Here is an 11296-nt window from a genome sequence, read left to right on the forward strand (position 1 = left end):
AGCCCTTGGAAGAGCTTCACTCACTGTCCTAAGCATTTGGATCAGACTTGGAATCGCTGAAAGAAGAAGTGCCAGTGTTTTGCACTCATTTCGCTGCTGCAAATAAAAATTTGAGAGAAAAAAAGTATATTTTTAAAATTCTTTCTTTCTCAAAGCGTTACCTAACATCACAGTACAATGTACATGTTATCAGAATTATCATAGATAACTGAAACTTGAAAAATGATGCCAAATTCTACTCCGAGTATGCATAAATCTTTAGCAAATTTAGAAAGAAATTAATAGAAGTAACCAGCTCATTCCTTTTGTTCATCACTTTCAGAAAGCATTGAAGATTAAACTTTAAAAATTTTGATAAACATAAAAATTTCTTAAACAACTGGTTGAAATCTTGTGCAAACCAGGAAATACAGGAATAATCATTTTCATTCTGCAAGTATAAGATGGGTTGAGCTATTTCCCTGCCTCAAGTATGTCAGTGTATGTCTATAAGCAAGTGCACAACCTTCTGGTTTGAGTTAGGACTACAGAAATGCTGTGATATAAGAATTTTCTAAATCTAAATGCTACAGTTTTAAGCACGGCTTTGAAAGTCAATGCTGTATTATTTTACCACAGGAGTGATACCTCACTGGCTTTCTTTATCTGATCAAAATCAGAAAAGCTGTGGATGTATAAAAGCCTTTCAGCCTGTTCTAGGAAGATTTCTAACCCAATTTTGTATATCTAATATATTAGAATATTCTACTCAAATCTGCATGGATGGCAAGAGGCAATCTGTAGTCCATTTAAGACTCTAAATGATTGGGGATGGTAAGGAATGTCTTGGTAATATTATAAGATGTATTTTCTGGTTTCCAGAACTATTTGAAAGGCATGTTTGCTGATCAAGTAAAGTTTCCCTAAATCTAGTCTAATGTTAGATAGTCTTCCAAACACTTAAATGCTTATCTGAAAATCAAACTGGGATAATAGCCATTACTAGCTATTATGTTTCTTTCTGTGAAAGATTTTGATAGCATCAGACACTACTGCAGTATGATTTTAATTGTGAGCTTTCAAACAAGCCAGTGCATACAAAGCACATACCCAGTGAACAGAAAGTGTTTGAAATAGTTGCTACCCACATCTATAATATGCATCAATAACAAATAAATTTAACAGATGTAAGAAAAAAAATACAGTGCTAGAACCTCAGTACTACCAAAACCAGCTCAGAGACATCAAAGATAATGGCAGTTCCCATCCCTGCTGCATTTTGTCTATGTTCCTACCTGAAGGATGGTCTGTCCTTTAGGATTGCAAATGTTGTGATACTTTTCTCAGCCCAGAGCTTCCTGGCTCAGTGTTACCCTCCTCCACTAGTCTTTGGACAGCTGTAAAGAGTGTGACAGAACACCCTAAAAACTTCTCTCATTCATTGCTTCAGTCTCTTGGGACTCTCAGCAATTATGAATCCCCATTTTCCAAATGCCTACAGAAGCAAGACATTCATCCCACCCTTTACTATAACCAGGGAAGTTAAATAGAAACAAGGGACTTACCGTGTTGCAGAGAGAGTCTGGAAATCTTTCAATAATACCTTATGGTCCTTTTACGTACATAATCATCATTATGTATTTAATTATGATTCTTTTACTTTCATTTTTTTCTTATTTCTTTAAGGATTTAATTGAAAAAATAGCACAGATTATGATAGGCTACCTAGAAGCAAGAATTTGTTGATTTTCTTAGCAGGTATATCCTGCCTTACCATATCATCATGTTAATACAATTTGCAGAATTTAGTAAGAGTTAATGAAAACAATAATTGTTTGAGAGTGAATTTTGCTTTGGGCCTTATTATTCCTTTCTTATAATTTTGAGCTTCTTTGTTTTAAATTCTGCCAAATGTTAAACTCACTACATTGCCAAGTAATTGAATTTCTCTTATTACATACAAACACCACAAAGTGCATGCTCTCCAAGACAGAACTTATATAATGTTCTTCTCCTCACTGGATCATTCAAACTCTTTCTGTGGAGATGACTCAAATCCTGATTACATTAATGAAACTCGGTATAAGGTCCACAGATTTTAGGGGGGGGGGGGGGGACCCTGCAATCAAGATAATTTGCAGACTGAAGACTGAATTAATTAGTAAAAATAATCACATTAAGGCTTGAACTTAATAATAATAAACTGGAAAGGCATTAACATTTTGGTCATTAAACCTGTTTAATTAAATTTAATAGAGCTCTCATATTATTACAGTTACAATACACAAAATAAACACATTGTCTTCCCCTCTTCCCCTGTCCCTCCTAGCAGAAAAAGAGGGGAAAAAATAAAAAAAAGGGAAGAAAAAGGAATTCCAGATTTAGTCAAAGAAAACAAATTTTTCAAAAGAGTCTCATACCAAAGCCAAGCTTCATGACATCAGAGAATAAGATCCTTACTAGTCAAATACAGGAAATACATAAAATACATTAGGTCTCTTTGATTATTTCTCAAATCTTTTTCCAGTACTAAATAATAACTTATATACTTACATTTTTTGGGTTTTTTTTTCCTTTTTTTCCTAGGAAACAGTGAAGCAACTAATGCTTAAATACTTATCAAAGTGTACAAACCATGACTCTGTCCCCTTTTTTATTTAAAATTTCCTTCGTATGTATTTGAATTGTACTTCATTTTAATTTTTAAAGGCTTTAGAGAGCACTAAGTTAGAAATTTCATTCTCTGTCAGAAACACTATTTTTATCATGCAAGAGTTAGGACTCTTAATAGCAGCCTTTCCACTGAATTAAGCAGAGAAGAAAATACCCTGCATATTAGTAGCTCCAGCTCCACCCTGAAAGAAAACCTGGGTTGCATTTCCTTTCTGGGTCAATTTTTCACACAGAATTATCATTTACTAAATGCTAACTGATCCTTCCCCCCACTCCAACTAGCAGCTTAGCAGCAATGTTGTGAGCGCCATGGCACACAGTGCTTTTTCACAAAATAAAACTATTTCACCGTGAACTGTCAGTTCAATTAAATTTGTGACTACTTTACAAATTTTTCCATCAAAACTATACCTGGTAAATATCTATTTTGATTCAGATACATAATTGGAGCATTTTACTGCAGTTAGAAATAAATAACTACCATACTTTAATTCTTTGATGGGTGCTAGATGTTTAAACAAGACAGTGATGTCATCTGGACCATATAAATTGGCTGGGAATGCATTAACAGTATAGGTGGACAAATGAGCCACTAGTGTAATACTTCTCTGAGATACGATGACAGCAATCCCAGATACAAATATTAAAAATTTATAGCAAAAAAATAGAGTTTGGTTCTTTGCCAGAAATTCAGAGTTTTCCAAGGAGATAAAAAGTCATTTTTCAAACAGTTCAAATAATCACAATTTGCCATTTTTAGAATAGATACTGGCAGGTTGTTGTGCAACAAGCTCCACTAGACATTTCATCTTTCCCAAATACTTAAAGCATCCAGAGATGTCTTCTGAAGGCTTTGTATTAAGGTGTTCATTCAAACCTCACAGATATTTTATCATGGTTGATTTGAAGCTCATCAATATAATAAAAATCACCTTCTCTACAACCAACTTTACTGAATCGTTTGCAGTCTTCGTCAAGAAGATTTAGTGCATAGTTTCTCCAAGAGTTAATTCTGTATATGAAAAATAAAGATACCCCCAATCCTATCAGATCTTTCTCACTTTTTTTCTGATCATTTCAGATCTCATAATGAGACCCTAAAAACTGAAGGATATTTAGCAATTAAGTCAGATTTTGAAAGAGAGAAAGAGAAAAAAATTGGGGAGAAAAGTTTCACAGCTTGAATCTCCTATTTCAACCAGAACAAGGTAGCAAAATATTTTATTGTCAGTCAAGTACCATTGCTAATAATGTCAGAGATGTGGAGATGTGTGGGTTCAAAGGCTGATTCACACTACTTAAAAGAGAAAGACAGACTATATAATTTTTGCAATCAGTAAATCAAATTTATACAGAGAAAGTGACAAAAGCTTACTTGCAGACAAACAACACTTGAAAATCCCATAACCAGTAATAGTGAAAAAAACTAACTTGGACAGTTCAGCTACCCATAGAAAACCACAAATTTTCCAAAGTTTATTTCATGGAAACCACAGGTCAACACAAAGAAATCTAGAATTTATACACATACATTGGATAGATAGATGTGAGGCACAAGATATAATGAAGTTCAATAACTCCTCTAAAGTCAGTAGTAAAAAATAGGTGAAAAGTCCTGGTTTCAGACTACAAAACATCCTGTGCTATTGCCAAAGCAGCTTAAAGTCTCTCTGTCTGAAAGCTGCCCTTATGTTAGATACATATAATACTGATTCCTCTCTATTCTACCTCTTTTAAGGATCCCAGCAGGACTAAGATGGGAAGAAATGACAGAGAATCTCAGAAGTGCTACTTGAAATCAATTTATGCAGTGAACCCTAATGTCACCCTTATCAATATTTATAAAAAGATTTCACATTATATGGCCAGCATTGAATGGTGCATGTTATTCTTATTAATGTTTCATAAACATTTCTACAAAAAACAATATGCTTTACTTTGCTACTGAGTATTAAGTAGAATTATGGCAGCATCTGCTTCCAACAGTTGAGTGCACAAGCTATTCATGCCCTGTCGTAAATTCCATGATGCATTAAGATGCCATTAAAAGTACCTTCTGTGGCTGTCTCCTCATTTACATACCTTGTAAATCATCAGGTAAAAATCAAGCAAACTGGGGAGTTACTTCCTGCTTTCTTTCCTTCTGTCATGGAATCCAGTGCCATCCCCATCTTCCTCCATCAGGAGTATCACCTATCAAAAAATGAAGTTAATGATGTCAATGATGAAAAACTTAATTGGCAAATGCAATTCAACTTGTTTGTTGTTTGCTTTTTAACAAATCTTCTTTTCTTAAAGAAAGAAAATTTGAGAGTCAGCGCATGCTAGAATACATGAGTCATTTCTTTCAGGATTCTCGTTTATGAGACTTACATCTCTTGAATGATAAAATAATTAGATAAATAAAACAACTAGAGGAATGAAATGCAATTCAAATTGAAGCCTCTGTATGGCATTTTTTCCCTGTTTCATTACCATTCTTTCCAGTATAGACTTTCCTACTGCTCTGTTCCTGAGAAAATGAAATATGAATAATCTAAGATTTTACATAACTAGAGCTTATCTGCAGGAATGTCAGTTTCTTCTTGATTTCAATATAGTTCCCTCTATGTTTCATTTCTTCTAACTACCAGATTAGGTGCTTCAGTGCAACTGTTTAAGGAAACAGATGGAAAATATTTCCTTTCATGGAAGTGTCTAGGCAGTTCCATGCATTGGCTGGCAGGACAGTTTGGGGAGCATTGCAGCTGTCACTCTGATGCCTGCAGACTGTAGTTCTCAGCACTCTGGTGACTCAGCCTATAATGGCCAGGAGTCTGGAAATGGGAACCTGCACCTGGGTATCACAGTTGACAAAAGCAACGTGCTGCTGACCAAATATCTGATTTGTTTAACCATTTCCCCTCCTACATTCAAACCAATTAGGTGCAGTAAATTAGCCAGATCAGCTTTCTCTGAACTAAACAGTTATTTCCATATACTTTCATTACTTCCACAAGCTTTGCTTTTTTTGTGAAGTCAGAGAAAAATGCATAACCTATGGAAACTTTGTCCTGTATCTCTATTGTGTTGTAGCATAGTTGGAAGGGAACAAGCCTGCTGAACTACAAAACTGCCAGGGGTATCTCATTTATTTCATCTGGAATGTGTCAGCTACCAAAGGAAAAATATTTTTTAAACTTAAGAAAATGAAATAACCCTTACTCTTTGTTTCAGATTTTCACCTGACATACATGACTTCCTGGCTGTGCGAAAGCAGCTAATGGGAATTCTTAGTATTCTTTCTACTAGCTTCTAAAAATGATCAGATCACAGGTTTTTCCTCAGAAGGAGAAGAAAAGAAGTGAGAAGGAAAGCTAATAAATTACATGAAGTTTCTTACATTTAGTGACAAGCATGAAAAAATCTCACAGCCTCTTTTAAGTGATGCTTTCTCCTCACTTGCAATCTATGTTTATACTGTACATGTTTTGCAAACCCAAGTCCTTGAATTGCTGTGGATAGAAATAACAAGTGTCTAACGTGCTTTATTGCTGAACAGTGAGGCTTTTTCTTTAGCTTTTCAGTAAATAAAGGGAAGAGGACTGGAGACCTCATAAAGATGAGAGGAAAAGATGCTGAATTGGGGGTGATAGGTCTGCTACGAATTATGGGTACAGAAAAGCATGACATGCAGACATCTTTGTAAACTGAGCCCACTCAAATCACAGGGCTTCTGGACAAGAGCCTCCTTCAAGCTGGTTCTTCAAACAGGAAGAGAGGATGCCAGGTGTTACAGGCACCCTTAAGAGCTCAGCCAGAGAATGGAAAACACACTTTCAGAAATTATTATAATTAGCCACCTCTATTAGTTAAAATATTTACCTGAAAGACTTATGAAAGCTTTATCAGCATTATGGTAGAAGATGCAAGTAAGGGCAGCAGGCTGGGTACAAGGACAGTTGTGGCAATAGCCACTGCTGTTCCCACTGAGCTGCCGTATGCTTCTGGGTGGATAAGCCACATGAAGAAGCTTGTTCTCTCCTGCTTTATTCCTACAGGTTGTGCTGTGCTGCTGACTGTCTCCATGGGGACACCACCTATATCAGCTATTTGTCTGCATCTAGTCTACTGCTAACCTTTATCTCCCATTTAGTTATCTTGAGGCAGAGGCTGCCTTTGTGCTGTGTTCTCATTTTGGAAAAGCTGTTACTGTTTATAAATACTTAAACCCCTATCACATCTTATTATTCAGTTTCTACCAATCTCTCTAAGTAGTTCTAAGGTCAGCCAGCACTGCCACAGCTTACAATATTACTTCTTCATTGATTCCTGATGCTGCATCTTTTTATTTTCTCATTTAGGGAATTAGTGATACTGTTTGCTAAAGATCTTGCTTTTTTACACTGCTCTAGAACCAGTGTTTGCATTGGGAGAAACTCTTAGTGGTGCTGAATTAAAGCAGAGCACTGAGGGAACTGAAAAATTAGAGTGTACATTTCCTCTTTAAAGACAGTGTGCTCACTTCACCCTCTCTTCTCATTACAGCACCTCCATGTATTCCATATTACGGTTTCTTGTTAGAGTCTCACAGCTCAGAAAGTTTAAAAATAGATTTTTACCCTAATCCAAATACAGAGTGCTAATCTATCTCCTGTGAGACAGTCTTCAGTTTATCTGTCCTACAAAACAACACTTCTAAAGCTCTAAGAACCTTTAAATACTCATACAGAAGTAGATCATTATTAATCTCAGTATTAATGAAACCAGGTCCTTTAGTTCTTACTGCCAAAGGCAGACCTGCAATTCTTTACACCTGTGCAAAGTTCATTCCAACTAAGTCAAAGACTACAGGGATGCAGCAATCTGCCCACGTGGCTTTATTTCTGGTGATACCAGAGCCTACCAAGCCATATTTCTGACTCACGTAAAACCATCATTGCTTAAAAATAAATAAGTTAACAAAAAGCTGTTTGAGAAAAGTGCTTGAATCATCTTTTAATTTTCTACCTAATTTCACCTAGTATGGTCCAACTGTGATGCAGGACCTGTGCTCCTGTTTGCTGCCACAGGATAAACAAGTTATCTTTAACAGTTAGAAAATGCAATTGAATCCAGAAGCACAGCCTGCTGCTTCTACAATCTAGTACATTTTATTACCACATATGCAAGTATATGTATCCATATATGAACACACAACTTGAAATTCCTGGCTTCAGATATTCTTTCACATTACTGACTATATTATTAATTATATAATTGTTCCTTATTTATCTTCTTCCTAAAAAAAACATCACCACTTTTTTTCTTTTATTCCTTATCAGTTTGATATTCAAATAGGAGAGAAAAAAAAAAAAAAAAAGAAAAAAAAAAAAGAAACAACCACAAGCAATGGAGGTTTTGTGTACTTGTAAATTTCTATTCCAGAGGGAAATTAATTTTTTTTATGAACATTTCCACCTCTTCAAATGGAAAAATATTTTGTCAGGGAAAAAATGCAGACAAATGTTATGAAAGGTACTTTAAGCATGTCTCAGACATATTTATGACTCTGAAATATACGATATCTCACTACTCCCTACTCTGTTACATAACTCAGCTGCCAACTATACTGAATTTCATTATAAGCATTTAACACAAAGCACACTTCACCCCAACTCTGAATTTTACTTTTTACTTTTTACCTTCAGATTGCCATATCATCTCTATTCCTTTTATATTCATCTAGGTGTTTGACTAAAGTTACTACAATTTTTAGGAATGGAGCTCTATATATCTGCTTTATATCGTCCTTCATTGCTGCTCACCAAGGTTTTGCTACATATTTTACACAGAATGTCCCTCCTAGATGTTAGGTACAATCATTAGGTATTCCAATTAACACATTGGCTGCTTAACTTTTTTATTATTATCTAATTTTATTCTCTTTCTTTTTCCTCTGTTGTTTTCAGACCACCTCTTACCATTTCCGTCTCTATCAATCACGGCACTCACAGTTCTCATACCAACACACTAGTTTTGCAGGGCCAACATGCACACCCTAAGAGGTGTCATACACTTCTGTAGGTAGCCTAAGCCAGGCTGTACGCATTCAAGAAAGCTATACTGATCAATCTCAAAATCCTAGAATCACTTACTGCTCTTCTCCATCCTCTCTTACCATATCCTTCAAATCAGAAAGAAACCTTGTTACAGAATATTCAGAAATACTGTCACTTAAACTGAAAAAGAGCAGTGTCCTCTCTTACCATATCCTTCAAATCAGAAAGAAACCTTGTTACAGAATATTCAGAAATACTGTCACTTAAACTGAAAAAGAGCAGTGTGTAGCAATATAGACAAATACTGTTTTCTGTACCAGACTTTATTTATAGCATAAACACAGTGTCAAATCTGTAATTTTTATGGGAAAGCCATTTTGCATAGCACACAGACACACAGAAACTTACAGTATGAAGTAAGTGGTGTAGCCATGTGCAGCTTTATTCTTGAGGCAGAAAAATCTCCCAAAAGACTATATTTTTAAGAAGCGGTGACCTGAAATTATATATATATAAAAATATATGTATATAATATATACAATATAATATATATATAATATATACAATATATATATATTGTCCTTTTTTCCCCTCTCTTTTTCTGTTTTTAATCTTCAATCTACCTTTTCATTTCATAAGAAAACAGAAAGAGTCCCTGGATAAGAAACTGAAGTCTTTGTAACCTAGGGCTTAGGATAAGTTTGTTTCACTTTCATAGGTTCAGAGTTTTCCCAGTTCAGTGCTGGCTTTAATCATAACAACCTCACTTTGAAGACATTAATAAATTATCAAGTTATTTAAATAGATTATTTATTCTGCAAGCTATCACAGGTATCTACATATTCTGAGGATGCGACTTGAAGTTATATTATATGTGTATTAAAATCAGTAATAACCGCATCCTGGAATAAGAGGTGGTATTATTTCTCCTAGAGAAGGAGGTGGCTCTAGGGAGCCCTTATTGCAGCTTTTCAATATTTAAAAGGACCTAAATTAAGATGGAGAGAGACTTTTTAGAAGGGCATGTAGTGATAGGACAAGGGGCTTTAAACTACAATAAAGTAGATTTAAATTAAACACTAGGAAGTGATTCTTGGCTTCAGTGGTTGTGAGATACTGAAATAAGCTGCCCAGAGAAGTTGTGGATGAAGGTGTTCAGGGCCAGGCTGGACAGGGCTTTGGACATCTGGTCTAGTGGGAGGTGTTCCTGCCCATGATAGAAGGGTTGGAACTAGATGGACTTCAAGGTCCCTTCCAACTCAGACCATTCTAAGCAGCAAATTTTCCACCTAAATAAGAATCTAAGCTGCACATTTGCTTTATTTCCTGACCCCAAATTATTCCATTTCAACTTGAAAAAACTAAAAAGAATATAAAAATACCTTCCAACTATGTGTTAGAGATGTAGTGAAATTAAGTATTACCCCCACACTTGCTGAAAGCCTGGCAAGCAACATCATGGTTTAGGAGAAATAATGGCGAAATAAGACAGTCAAAATAAGAATTTGTGAATTACATAGGCTATCCCCACCTCCATCAAAGCAGTAGTTTTTACTAAACTACACATGCAAAAAGAACAACTAGAAGTGTAATGGTACATCCCCAAGAAAACAAGATGTAGCACATTTTTACAGCTTCTTACAATCTAGAATCCTGAGTGCCAGTTTATTTCCATTCTGACTGAAGTCTGTAACAGCTCTGAAGATGGATTTTGTTAACATGATCCTTATTGCTTCTCTTCTTTCTAGGTCCTCCCCACTCATTAGCTCCAAAGAGAGCAAGTTCAGATTAATGGCAGAACAGTCATATAATAGATCAATAACCTAATTAAGGTTATTAAAAAAAGCCACAAAACTTTAAGTCAAGGAGGTGAAGGGAAGGAAAAAGAAAAAACAAACAAACAAACAAACAAACACATCACCATTCTGTTCTTTATACCAGAATGGCAATTTACATCCCTTGCTTCCCTGCTAACAGATATGAATCAAAGTCTGCTAGAATGAACTGAAAATATTAGACCAGGTCCTAAAGCCTACCCAAAAATCCACTTGGATTACACAGTTATTTCAGTTCCATACCCTGATGTTCCTTTTAACCCTACTTGGCATCTGGTAGCAGTCCTGGTATTTTCTATATTTGGATAAATTCAAGTTCCAGCAAAAATCTGTTTCAAAGCTCTGGTCAGTCATAAAGGATCACACAGTACAAGTACACCCTACATTACTAAAGACTATTTTCACAAAGAAGCAACTCTGATAAATCCTGCTTTTCTTTCTTTTTTTTTTTTTTTTTTGTTTCTTATTGCTCCTCAGTTCAGTGGGAATTAGATGTCCCAGATGATCTTACAGAGCCTGCATCGTGATGCCTGCTAAGCTGTGTGGTAATACTATCCCTATGAATATAATGGTTTATAATAGCAAACATCAGCATATTTTTCTGATCTGATAGGCACATAGCAAGTAACTATCACTCAGAAAAATCCTCAAATATCTGTTAGATCAAGAAACTCTATTCTTCCAACAATGAAGAAAGCTTCTAGTGAATGCAATCAGACTCATTAAATAAACGAGGCAGTTAGCAGTAATTTTCAACTCACTGAGTCAGGAGATATATGTGTGATTTGG

General features: G+C 35.4%; 1 long non-coding RNA gene across 1 annotated transcript in view; it reads right to left on the reverse strand.

Moving 5' to 3' along the window:
- LOC107313620 (uncharacterized) overlaps positions 1-4859 on the reverse strand; it is a 94698-nt gene extending 89839 nt beyond the window's left edge. The window contains exon 1 of the long non-coding RNA XR_014945392.1: positions 4735-4859. This is a non-coding gene — a long non-coding RNA (uncharacterized LOC107313620). The remainder of the gene's footprint in view (positions 1-4734) is intronic.
- Between the last annotated feature and the right edge of the window lie 6437 nt (positions 4860-11296).

The sequence above is a fragment of the Coturnix japonica genome, chromosome 4, assembly GCF_054131305.1.
Source record: "Coturnix japonica strain WE chromosome 4, WE-NBRP24, whole genome shotgun sequence".
In the NCBI taxonomy this organism is placed as follows: Eukaryota; Metazoa; Chordata; class Aves; order Galliformes; family Phasianidae; genus Coturnix; species Coturnix japonica.